Consider the following 12,520-nt stretch of genomic DNA (forward strand, 5'->3'; position numbering starts at 1 on the left):
AAACCTGACTTGAGGCCCAGTACCCCTCTTCAATCTTCACTCAGGGACTAATTTCTCCAAGATTCTGAGTGAAAGGAATACCTCAATTATGGCATGTCAAAACTCATGGGTAAATCTCTCAGCCATCCGAGGACCCCATCTCTTAGCCTCCACTTGAGGGGTTGAGGTCTAGTAGATCTACAAGTATCCTCTGCAGTATATTTACTTGCACTGGATGGCCTCTACTGGATCAGCATTCTGTGAGGGCGAAAGGCCTCAGATAGCGGGGAACATTCAATGGAGGGGTGCTGTGGTCCAGGTAAGTGACTCAGACACTAAACACAGCCCATGAACTATTCCTAGTACTCTCCCTGTATAGGTACTACATAGTTGGGGGTTCTTAGCCTTTACACATAACGCTTTACCCATGTGTTATAACATCAAACATTTCAGAATTCATGGTTAAAATCCCTTTAATTCCATTGCCCTATTACTTCATAGCAGCTCTCTGTATGTTTTTGACTTGGGTTCACCTTTTTTCCACTCGAACCAAAATAGCCTCACTGTCTCTGTAAGAAAACCACTAACTGCCTTATGCAGTTAGCGGTTGAGCTCATTATGAATGCGGTTGGAGGGGGTAGGAGGGGAATCATAAGGGGCTTTTATTCACTTTTGAATGTAAATTTTGTCTTTTTCTGTTTTTACTCACAGCTTTGGCCAGCATATCATTCTGGAGTTGAGCTCCCCCTGGCACCCATTTTTCTCTCAGCCTCGCCATATCAGAAGCTTGCTGACATTTTACTCACGGACTGTCTGCAAGCATTTCAAGCTATCTAGGACCAGTTTTTAACACTTTATTTGCTGATGGGGTTGGTGAATTACTCTCATAGAAGCTGCTGAGGGGGTGGCTTGGTAAATCTTCTGAGGGTAAATAATTTGGCTTTTTTCTGTGTTTCTGAGGTGTTCTTATAGGCTGTTTGTTGTATTTTGGGTAAATACACTTGTGTTATTTAAAGCTTTGAAATATATCTATTTCCATTTACTTTCAGTTTTGCTTATTATTTTGGTGTCATGTCTGTACCCCCATCTAATATGACTGACTTATTGGAAGAGACCCCTAGAGAACATTCAGGCATTCCTTTTGCACCGTCTAACAGGTTCAAACAAATGTATCCTCTTTCAAGATTGATGGAGCTATGTCCACCTTAGCTAGACTGACTACTATTCATATGGAGCACAGTTCTTCATTTAGGGATCCAATGGACTGCAAATCTGAGTCCTTGCTTAGGGAATTATTCTCCCAATCAGCTCTTCGTCTGATAGCGTCCTAGTGTGAGTCTCTTTTTCAGATGGTTTCTGATCAATCTGAGGATATTCACAAATGCATTACAGTCCTTAAGATGGTTACAATAATTCATTTATGATGCAGTCTTTGACCTAAAAATTTTCTGAGTTTAGGAAGGTCAATTTAGGACTACCATTTACTAAATGGATGCATATCTGCACATCCCAATTCACAAGGATCATTTCCAGTTTCTAAGATTTGCTTTTCTCAACTAACAATATCATTTCTTTTCCAAGATGTACCAAGTCCACGGTTTCATCCTTACTTGTGGGATATTATCCTTCCTAACAGGAAGTGGCAAAGAGAGCACCACAGCAGAGCTGTCTATATAGCTCCCCCCTTAACTCCACCCCCAGTCATTCTCTTTGCTGACTCTAAGCAGGAAGGGTAAAGAGAAGAGGTTTTAAACTGTTAGTTTTATTTTATCTTCAATCAAGTGTTTGTTATTTTTAAATGGTACCGGTATTGTACTATTTACTCTCAGGCAGGAGATAGATGAAGATTTCTGCCTGGAGGATGATGATCTTAGCATTTGTAACTAAGGTCCACTGCTGTTCCCACAGAAGCTGAGGAGTACAGGAAAACTTCAGTGTGAGGAACGGTTTCTTGCTATACAGCAATGAGGTATGTTCAGTCATTTTCTCTTGTTAGGTGTATCCAGTCCACGGATTCATCCTTTACTTGTGGGATATTCTCCTTCCTAACAGGAAGTGGCAAAGAGAGCACACAGCAGAGCTGTCCATATAGCTCCCCCTCTAGCTCCACCCCCAGTCATTCTCTTTGCCGGCTCTAAGCAATAGGGTTTCTCTCGGAAGGGTAAAGTGAATGTGGTGTTAGATTTGTAGTTTTTGTTCTACAAGTAAAAGTTTGTTATTTTTAAATGGTACCGGTTTGTACTTTTTACTCTCCATCAGAAAAGGGATGAAGATTTCTGCAGAGAGGAAAATGATTTTAGCATGTTGTAACTAAAATCCACTGCTGTTCCCACACAGGACTGAGGAGTACAAGAAAACTTCAGTTGGGGGAACGGTTTGCAGATTAGGCTGCAATAAGGTATGTTCAGTCATTTATTTCTAGACAAGACTGTGATAATGCTAGAAAAGGACTGATAAGATCCCCATGAGGGAAGGGTAAGCTTTATTCAGAGACTAAGTATGGAATTACAAGCTTACATTACAGGGCTAATTTAGGCTGGTTGACACTTTTTTATGGGTTGACACTTTTTTATGGCAAACGGGTTTTACTTGTAAACATCGTTTTTGAGACACTTAGAAGGTCCTTTTGGGTTTCTTTCAGGGGTTGTTACCCACATGGCTAATATTATAACTCCTAGGAGTGTTTCTTTAGGCCTCACAGCACCGGAGTAAGGTGGGAGGGGCCTAATTTCGCGCCTCAGATGCGCAGTTAGATGGACTAGATCTTCAGGCTGTGTTCACATGGTGGCTCCTGCTACAATTTGAGAACCCATAAGAAGCCTTTTCCCCATAAATCCGACTCCTAAGGGAAGATAGGGCCACAGCAGAACTGTGGCAAGGTGCTAAATTTGTTTTAACCGGTCTGTTGGCCTACTATTGATCCGGTTTGGGCATTAAGGGGTTAATCGATTTTTATTTTTTTTGCTAGCTGTGCAATCTTACCAATGCTTTAGGTACATACTGTGAAAATTTCAGAAAGTTTGGTGCATTTTTCACTGTTTTGGAAAATTGTGTGCCTTTTTTGTTTCTTAAAGGCACAGTAACGTTTTTTTGCAAAGTGTGTTTTTGCTTGATTAATGTGATTTCTAAGCCTTTTTGTCTTACTATTAGTCTGTCACCAAGGAAAATCCTTGTTCAATGTGTTTAGAAGCCATGGTGGAACCCCCTCTCAAAATGTGTCCCACGTGTACTGATATGTCTATACATTTTAAAGACCATATTGTTGCACTTAAAAATGTGGCCCAAGATGATTCTCAGACAGAAGGTAATTAGGTTTGCCCGTTGACCTCTCCCCAAGTGTCACAACCAGTTACGCCCGCTCAAGCGACGCCTAGCACCTCTAGCGCGTCTAACTCTTTTACCTTACAAGATTTGGCGGCAGTTATGGATAATACCCTCTCAGTATTTTTATCTAAGCTGCCTGTATTACCTTCCAAGCGTGATAGCTCTGTTTTAAGAACAGATTATGAGCATTCTGACGCTTTAGTAGCCGTATCCGATATACACTCACAACGCTCTGAAATGGAGGCGAGGGATGTGCTGTCTGAGGGAGAAGTTTCCGATTCGGGAAAGGTTGCTCCTCAGACAGACTCCGATACGTTGGCCTTTAAATTTAAACTAGAACACCTCCGCTTATTACTCAGGGAGGTATTAGTTACTCTGGATGACTGTGACCCTTTGGTGGTCCCAGAGAAATTGTGTAAAATGGACAAGTACCTAGAAGTTCCTGTTTACACTGATGTGTTACCGGTCCCTATGAGGATTGTTCATATAGTAACTAGGGAGTGGGATAGACCAGGTATTCCGTTTGTTCCCCCTCCTGTTTTTAAGAAAATGTTACCCATATCTGCCACCACGCGGGACTCGTGGCAGACGGTCCCTAAGGTGGAGGGGGCTGTTTCTTCACTTGCTAAACGCACAACCATACCAATTAAGAACAGTTGTGCTTTTAAAGACCCTATGGATAAAAAATTAGAGGGTTTACTTAAGAAAATTTTTGTTCATAAAGGTTTTCTTCTCCAACCTATAGCGTGCGTTGTTCCGGTAACTACTGCAGCTGCTTTCTGGTACGAGGCGCTGGAAGATGCGCTCCAGACGGAGACCTCATATGAGGATATTATGGACAGAATTAAGGCTCTTAAGTTGGCTAATTGTTTTATCACAGATGCTGCTTTCCAACTAGCTACGTTAGCGGCAAAGAATTCAGGTTTTGCCATTCTGGCGCATAGGGCGCTATGGCTCAAGTCTTGGTCGGCCGATGTGTCGTCAAAATCCAAACTGCTGAACATCCCTTTCAAAGGAAAGACCCTTTTCGGGCCTGAATTGAAAGAGATTATCTCAGAAATCACTGGGGGAAAAGGCCATGCTCTCCCTCAGGACAAATCCTTTAAGACAAAGAACAAACAAAATAATTTTCGTTCCTTTCGAAATTTCAGGAGCGGTCTCGCTTCATCCTCCCCTGCTGTGAAACAAGAGGGCAACACTTCACAACACAGGGCAGCCTGGAAACCTTACCAGGGCTGGAACAAGGGTAAACAGGCCAAGAAGCCTGCAGCATGAAGGGGTAGCCCCCGATCCGGGACAGCATGAAGGGGTAGCCCCCGATCCGGGACCGGATCTAGTAGGGGGCAGACTCTCTCTTCGCTCAGGCCTGGGCAAGAGACGTACACGATCCCTGGGCCTTAGAGATTGTATCCCAGGGATATCTTCTAGAATAAGGAATCCCCTCCAAGGGGAAGGTTCCATATTTCTCGTCTGTCTACAGACACGACAAAGAGGCGTTCTTACGCTGTGTAGAAGACCTACATACAATGGGAGTGATCCACCCAGTTCCAATTGCGGAACAAGGGCTGGGGTTTTACTCAAACCTGTTTGTGGTTCCCAAAAAAGAAGGAACTTTCAGACCAATCCTGGATCTCAAAATTCTAAACAAATTCCTCAGAGTCCCATCATTCAAGATGGAGACCATTCGGACAATCTTACCAATGATCCAGGAGGGTCAATATATGACTACCGTGGATCTAAAGGATGCGTATCTACACATTCCTATCCACAAAAATCATCACCAGTTTCTCAGGTTCGCTTTTCTGGACAAGCATTATCAGTTTGTGGCTCTCCCTTTCAGGTTGGCCACTGCTCCCAGAATTTTCACAAAGGTGCTAGGGTCCCTCCTGGCGGAGCTAAGGCCGCGCGGCATAGCAGTGGCGCCTTATCTAGACATCTTAATTCAGGCGTCAACTTTCCAAAGAGCCAAGTCTCACACGGAAATTGTAGTGGCCTTTCTGAGGTCTCACGGGTGGAAGGTGAACATCAAAAAGAGTTCTCTCCCCCCTCACAAGAGTTCCCTTCCTAGGAACACTAATAGACTCGGTAGAAATGAAAATATTTCTGAGGGAGGTCAGAAAGTTAAAACTGTTAACTACTTGCCGAGCTCTTCATTCCATTCCTCGGCCATCTGTAGCTCAGTGCATGAAGACAATCGGATTAATGGTAGCGGCAATGGACAATAGTCCCTTTTGCACGGATACACCTCAGACCACTACATCTATGCATGCTCAAACAGTGGAATGGGGATTATTCAGATTTGTCTCCTCAAATACAGTTGGACCAGGGGACCAGAGATTTTCTTCTCTGGTGGTTGTCTCAGGATCACCTGGCTCAGGGAATGTGTTTCTGCAGACCAGAGTGGATCATCGTAACAACAGACGCCAGTCTGTTGGGCTGGAGTGCTGTCTGGGACTCCCTGAAGGCTCAGGGCTTATGGTCTCGGGAAGAAGCTCTTCTCCCGATAAAAATTCTGGAACTGAGGGCGATATTCAACGCTTTTCAGGCATGGCCTCAGCTAGCTGCGGCCAAATTCATCAGATTTCAGTCGGACAACATCACAACTGTAGCTTACATCAACCATCAAGGGGGAACAAGGAGTCCCCTAGCAATGATGGAAGTAACCAAAATAATCAGGTGGGCGGAGGATCACTCTTGCCACCTCTCAGCAATTCACATCCCAGGAGTAGACAACTGGGAAGCGGATTTTCTAAGTCATCAGACTTTTCATCCGGGGGAGTGGGAACTCCACCCGGAGGTATTTGCCCAGCTGATTCAGCGATGGGGCACTCTAGAATTGGATCTGATGGCGTCCCGTCAGAATGCCAAACTTCCTCTTTATGGGTCCAGGTCCCGGGATCCCCAGGTGGCGTTGATAGATGCTCTAGCAGCGCCTTGGTCCTTCAATCTGGCCTATGTGTTTACACCATTTCCTCTCCTTCCTCGTCTGGTTGCCAGAATCAAGCAGGAGAGGGCCTCAGTGATTCTAATAGCGCCTGCGTGGCCACGCAGGACCTGGTATGCAGACCTAGTGGACATGTCATCCGTTCCACCATGGACTCTGCCAGTGAGGCAGGACCTTCTACTACAAGGTCCTTTCAAACATCCAAATCTAATTTCTCTGCGTCTGAATGCTTGGAGATTGAACGCCTAATTCTATCTAAGCGTGGTTTCTCTGAGTCGGTTATCGATACCCTGATTCAGGCCAGAAAGCCTGTCACCAGGAAAATCTACCATAAGATTTGTCGAAAATATCTGATGCGAATCCAAGGGTTACTCATGGAGTAAGATTAGGATTCCCAGGATATTGTCCTTTCTCCAAGAAGGATTGGAGAAAGGATTATCAGCTAGTTCCTTAAAAGGACAGATATCTGCTTTGTCTATTCTTTTACACAAACGTCTGGAAGAGGTACCAGACGTTCAAGCGTTTAGTCAGGCTTTAGTCAGAATCAAGCCTATTTATAGACCTGTGGCTCTGCCATGGAGTCTGAATTTAGTTCTTTCAGTTCTGCAAGGGGTTCCGTTTGAACCTTTACATTCCATAGATATTAAACTTTTATCTTGGAAAGTTTTGTTTTTGGTAGCTATCTCTTCTGCTCGAAGAGTTTCAGAGTTATCTGCTTTGCAGTGTGACTCACCTTACTTGGTGTTCCACGCAGATAAGGTAGTTTTGCGTACCAAACCCAGTTTTCTTCCTAAGGTTGTGTCTAATAAGAATATTAATCAGGAAATTGTTGTTCCTTCCCTGTGTCCTAATCCTTTTTCGAAGAAGGAACGTCTGTTACACAATCTTGATGTGGTTCGTGCTTTAAAGTTCTATTTACAAGCAACTAAGGATTTCAGACAAACAACTTCATGTTTGTCATCTATTCTGGTAAAAGGAGAGGTCAGAAGGCGACTGCTACCTCTTTCCTTTTGGCTGAAAAGCATCATCCGTCTCGCCTATGAGACTGCTGGCCAGCAACCTCCTGAAAGAATTACTGCTCATTCTACCAGAGCAGTGGCTTCCACATGGGCTTCGGAGGCTATTTTTGGGGGAGAGGTTTTGCAAGCAGTGGTGCCTTCCGTTTAAGGTACCTGTCTTGTTCCCTCCCTTCATCCGTGTCCTAAAGCTTTGGTATTGGTATCCCACAAGTAAAGGATGAATCCGTGGACTGGATACACCTTACAAGAGAAAACAGAATTTATGCTTACCTGATAAATTGCTTTCTCTTGTGGTGTATCAAGTCCACGGCCCCTCCTGGCATTTAAGTCAGGTAAAAATTTTTTTGTTTAAACTAGTGTCACCACTGCACCCTATGGTTTCTCCTTTTTCTTCCTAACCTCCGGTCGAATGACTGGGGGGTGGAGCTAAAGGGGGAGCCATATGGACAGCTCTGCTGTGTGCTCTCTTTGCCACTTCCTGTTAGGAAGGAGAATATCCCACAAGTAAAGGATGAATCCGTGGACTGGATACACCACAAGAGAAAGTAATTTATCAGGTAAGCATAAATTCTGTTTTTTTTCTGCATAGACTGTGATAACTCAGAAAAGCTGACAGTATTCCCATTAGGGGAAGGGTAAGCAGTAATCCTAGTTTATAAGGGGTATTACTAGCGTGCATAAAGGGCTAAACTTATGGGCACTCAGTTTGAATGATATATTAGGCAAACGTTTGTGTGTTCTGGGATTACTGTTTTTATTTCTTTTGGGACATCTGTTTTTGAGGGTACACTTGGCTTATTTGGGATTTTTATAACACATGGCTTAAAAATAGTTTGGTAGATTTGTGTGTAGGCCCGAGCAACATCGAGTGAGAGGGGCGGGGCCTATTTTCACGCCGCAGTTGTTTTACATAGATAAGCTACAACAGGAGGGTCCTGGTGCTACTTCTAAGGGCCTAATCGAAGCTTTATTCCCACATTATCGATCCTTGAGGGCAAGTAGGCGCCAAAGCAGAGCTGTGGCAGAGTGCTGACAAGGGTTTTACCGGTTTTTGAACACTTTTCAATCCGGTTTTCACATTTGAGGGTTAATTTCCTTAATACTTTTGGTGCAATCTTAATAAAGCTGGATGTGTATACTGTAAAAATTTCGGAAAATTTGGGGTAATTTTAAGCAGTTTTGCAGTTTGTCTATGCCTTTTTTTTTCTCTTAAAGGCACAGTACCATTTTTGAAAATTGTGTTTTTTTCATTAAAGTGTTTTCCAAGCTTGCTTGTCTCATTACTAGCCTGTTCAACATGTCTGACATTGAGGGAACTCATTGTTCAATTTGTTTAGAAGCCATTGAGGGAGGTTTTAGTGACTCTGGATGATTGTGACCCTTATTGTAGTTCCAGAGAAATTGTGTAAAATTGACAAATATTTAGAGGTTCCTGTTTACACTGATGTTTTTCCGGTCCCTAAGAGGATTTCAGACATTGTTACTAAGGAGTGGGATAGACCAGGTATTCCGTTCGCTCCCCCTCCTTTTTTTAAGAAAATGTTTCCCATATCTGACACCATGCGGGACTCATGGCAGACGGTCCCTAAGGTGGAGGGAGCTATTGCTACTTTGGCTAAGCGTACAACTATACCTATTGAGGACAGTTGTGCTTTCAAAGATCCTAGGGATAAAAAAGGGTCTCGTAAAGAAAAATTTTTTTAATCAGGGTTTTCTTCTCCAGCCTATAGCGTGCATTGTTCTTGTAACCACTAGACCCCACTAGATGATATTCTGGACAGAATTAGGGCTCTTAAGCTAGCTAATTCTTTCATTAGACGCCGCTTTTCATCTAGCTAAGTTAGCGGTAAAGAATTCAGGTTTTGCCATTTAGCGCATAGAGCATTATGGCTTAAGTCCTGTCATCTAAATCTAAGCTTTTGACCATTTCTTTAAAGGGTAAGACCCTATTCGGGCCTGAACTGAAAGAGATCATTTCAGACATCACTGGAGGGAAGGGTCATGCCCTCCCTCAGGATAAGTCAAATAAGACGAGGACCAAACAAAATAATTTTCTCCAACATAGGTGTGTCCGGTCCACGGCGTCATCCTTACTTGTGGGATATTCTCTTCCCCAACAGGAAATGGCAAAGAGCCCAGCAAAGCTGGTCACATGATCCCTCCTAGGCTCCGCCTTCCCCAGTCATTCTCTTTGCCGTTGTACAGGCAACATCTCCACGGAGATGGCTTAGAGTTTTTTAGTGTTTAGCTGTAGTTTTTATTATTCAATCAAGAGTTTGTTATTTTAAAATAGTGCTGGTATGTACTATTTACTCTGAAACAGAAAAGAGATGAAGATTTCTGTTTGTAAGAGGAAAATGATTTTAGCAACCGTTACTAAAATCGATGGCTGTTCCACACAGGACTGTTGAGAGGAATTAACTTCAGTTGGGGGAACAGTGAGCAGACTTTTGCTGCTTGAGGTATGACACATTCTAACAAGACGATGTAATGCTGGAAGCTGTCATTTTCCCTATGGGATCCGGTAAGCCATTTTTATTACAGACAGTAAATAAGGGCTTCACAAGGGCTTTTTAAGACTGTAGACATTTTCTGGGCTAAATCGATTTATATATAAACATATTTTATAATAGCCTTGAGGAATTATTTTAATCTTGGGAATTTTGTAAAATAACCGGCAGGCACTGTATTGGACACCTTATTCTCTAGGGGCTTTCCCTAATCATAGGCAGAGTCTCATTTTCGCGCCTGTATTGCGCACTTGTTTTTGAGAAGCATGACATGCAGATGCATGTGTGAGGAGCTCTGATACATAGAAAAGACTTTCTGAAGGCGTCATTTGGTATCGTATTCCCCTTTGGGCTTGGTTGGGTCTCAGCAAAGCAGATACCAGGGACTGTAAAGGGGTTAAATATAAAAATGGCTCCGGTTCCGTTATTTTAAGGGTTAAAGCTTCCAAATTTGGTGTGCAATACTTTTAAGGCTTTAAGACACTGTGGTGAAATTTTGGTGAATTTTGAACAATTCCTTCATACTTTTTCGCAATTGCAGTAATAAAGTGTGTTCAGTTTAAAATTTAAAGTGACAGTAACGGTTTTATTTTATAACGTTTTTTGTACTTTATCAAGTTTATGCCTGTTTAACATGTCTGAACTGCCAGATAGACTGTGTTCTGAATGTGGGGAAGCCAAGGTTCCTTCTCATTTAAATAGATGTGATTTATGTGACACAAAATTTAGAGAAAATGATGCCCAAGATGATTCCTCAAGTGAGGGGAGTAAGCATGGTACTGCATCATCCCCTCCTTCGTCTACACCAGTCTTGCCCACACAGGAGGCCCCTAGTACATCTAGCGCGCCAATACTCCTTACTATGCAACAATTAACGGCTGTAATGGATAATTCTATCAAAAACATTTTAGCCAAAATGCCCACTTATCAGCGAAAGCGCGACTGCTCTGTTTTAGAAAATACTGAAGAGCATGAGGACGCTGATGATATTGTTTCTGAAGGGCCCCTACACCAGTCTGAGGGGGCCAGGGAGGTTTTGTCTGAGGGAGAAATTTCAGATTCAGGGAAAATTTCTCAACAAGCTGAACCTGATGTGATTACATTTAAATTTAAGTTGGAACATCTCCGCGCTCTGCTTAAGGAGGTGTTATCCACTCTGGATGATTGTGAGAATTTGGTCATCCCAGAGAAACTATGTAAAATGGACAAGTTCCTAGAGGTCCCGGGGCCCCCCGAAGCTTTTCCTATACCCAAGCGGGTGGCGGACATTGTAAATAAAGAATGGGAAAGGCCCGGTATACCTTTCGTCCCTCCCCCCATATTTAAAAAATTGTTTCCTATGGTCGACCCCAGAAAGGACTTATGGCAGACAGTCCCCAAGGTCGAGGGGGCGGTTTCTACTCTAAACAAACGCACCACTATACCCATAGAAGATAGTTGTGCTTTCAAAGATCCTATGGATAAAAAATTAGAAGGTTTGTTTAAAAAGATGTTTGTTCAGCAAGGTTACCTTCTACAACCAATTTCATGCATTGTCCCTGTCACTACAGCCGCGTGTTTCTGGTTCGATGAGCTAGAAAAGGCGATCTCTAGTAATTCTCCTTCTTATGAGGAGATTATGGACAGAATCCATGCTCTCAAATTGGCTAATTCTTTCACCCTAGACGCCACTTTGCAATTGGCTAGGTTAGCGGCGAAAAATTCTGGGTTTGCTATTGTGGCGCGCAGAGCGCTTTGGTTAAAATCTTGGTCAGCGGATGCGTCTTCCAAGAACAAATTGCTTAACATTCCTTTCAAGGGGAAAACGCTGTTTGGCCCTGACTTGAAAGAGATTATCTCTGATATCACTGGGGGCAAGGGCCACGCCCTTCCTCAGGATAGGTCTTTCAAGGCCAAAAATAAACCTAATTTTCGTCCCTTTCGTAGAAACGGACCAGCCCCAAGTGCTACGTCCTCTAAGCAAGAGGGTAATACTTCTCAAGCCAAGCCAGCCTGGAGACCAATGCAAGGCTGGAACAAGGGAAAGCAGGCCAAGAAACCTGCCACTGCTACCAAGACAGCATGAGATGTTGGCCCCCGATCCGGGACCGGATCTGGTGGGGGGCAGACTCTCTCTCTTCGCTCAGGCTTGGGCAAGAGATGTTCTGGATCCTTGGGCGCTAGAAATAGTCTCCCAAGGTTATCTTCTGGAATTCAAGGGGCTTCCCCCAAGGGGGAGGTTCCACAGGTCTCAATTGTCTTCAGACCACATAAAAAGACAGGCATTCTTACATTGTGTAGAAGACCTGTTAAAAATGGGAGTGATTCATCCTGTTCCATTAGGAGAACAAGGGATGGGGTTCTACTCCAATCTGTTCGTAGTTCCCAAAAAAGAGGGAACGTTCAGACCAATCTTAGATCTCAAGATCCTAAACAAGTTTCTCAAGGTTCCATCGTTCAAAATGGAAACCATTCGAACAATTCTTCCTTCCATCCAGGAAGGTCAATTCATGACCACGGTGGATTTAAAGGATGCGTATCTACATATTCCTATCCACAAGGAACATCATCGGTTCCTAAGATTCGCATTCCTGGACAAGCATTACCAGTTCGTGGCACTTCCGTTCGGATTAGCCACTGCTCCAAGGATTTTCACAAAGGTACTAGGGTCCCTTCTAGCGGTGCTAAGACCAAGGGGCATTGCAGTAGTACCTTACTTGGACGACATTCTGATTCAAGCGTCGTCCCTTCCTCAAGCAAAGGCT

At 43.5% G+C, this 12,520-nt stretch overlaps 1 protein-coding gene across 1 annotated transcript in view; it reads left to right on the forward strand.

Moving 5' to 3' along the window:
• Nucleotides 1-12,520, forward strand: part of AGO2 (argonaute RISC catalytic component 2) — a 598,276-nt gene that overhangs the window by 143,180 nt on the left and 442,576 nt on the right. The gene's annotated exons all lie outside the window — the stretch shown is intronic.

Source organism: Bombina bombina, chromosome 5 (genome assembly GCF_027579735.1).
Source record: "Bombina bombina isolate aBomBom1 chromosome 5, aBomBom1.pri, whole genome shotgun sequence".
Lineage (NCBI taxonomy): Eukaryota > Metazoa > Chordata > Amphibia > Anura > Bombinatoridae > Bombina > Bombina bombina.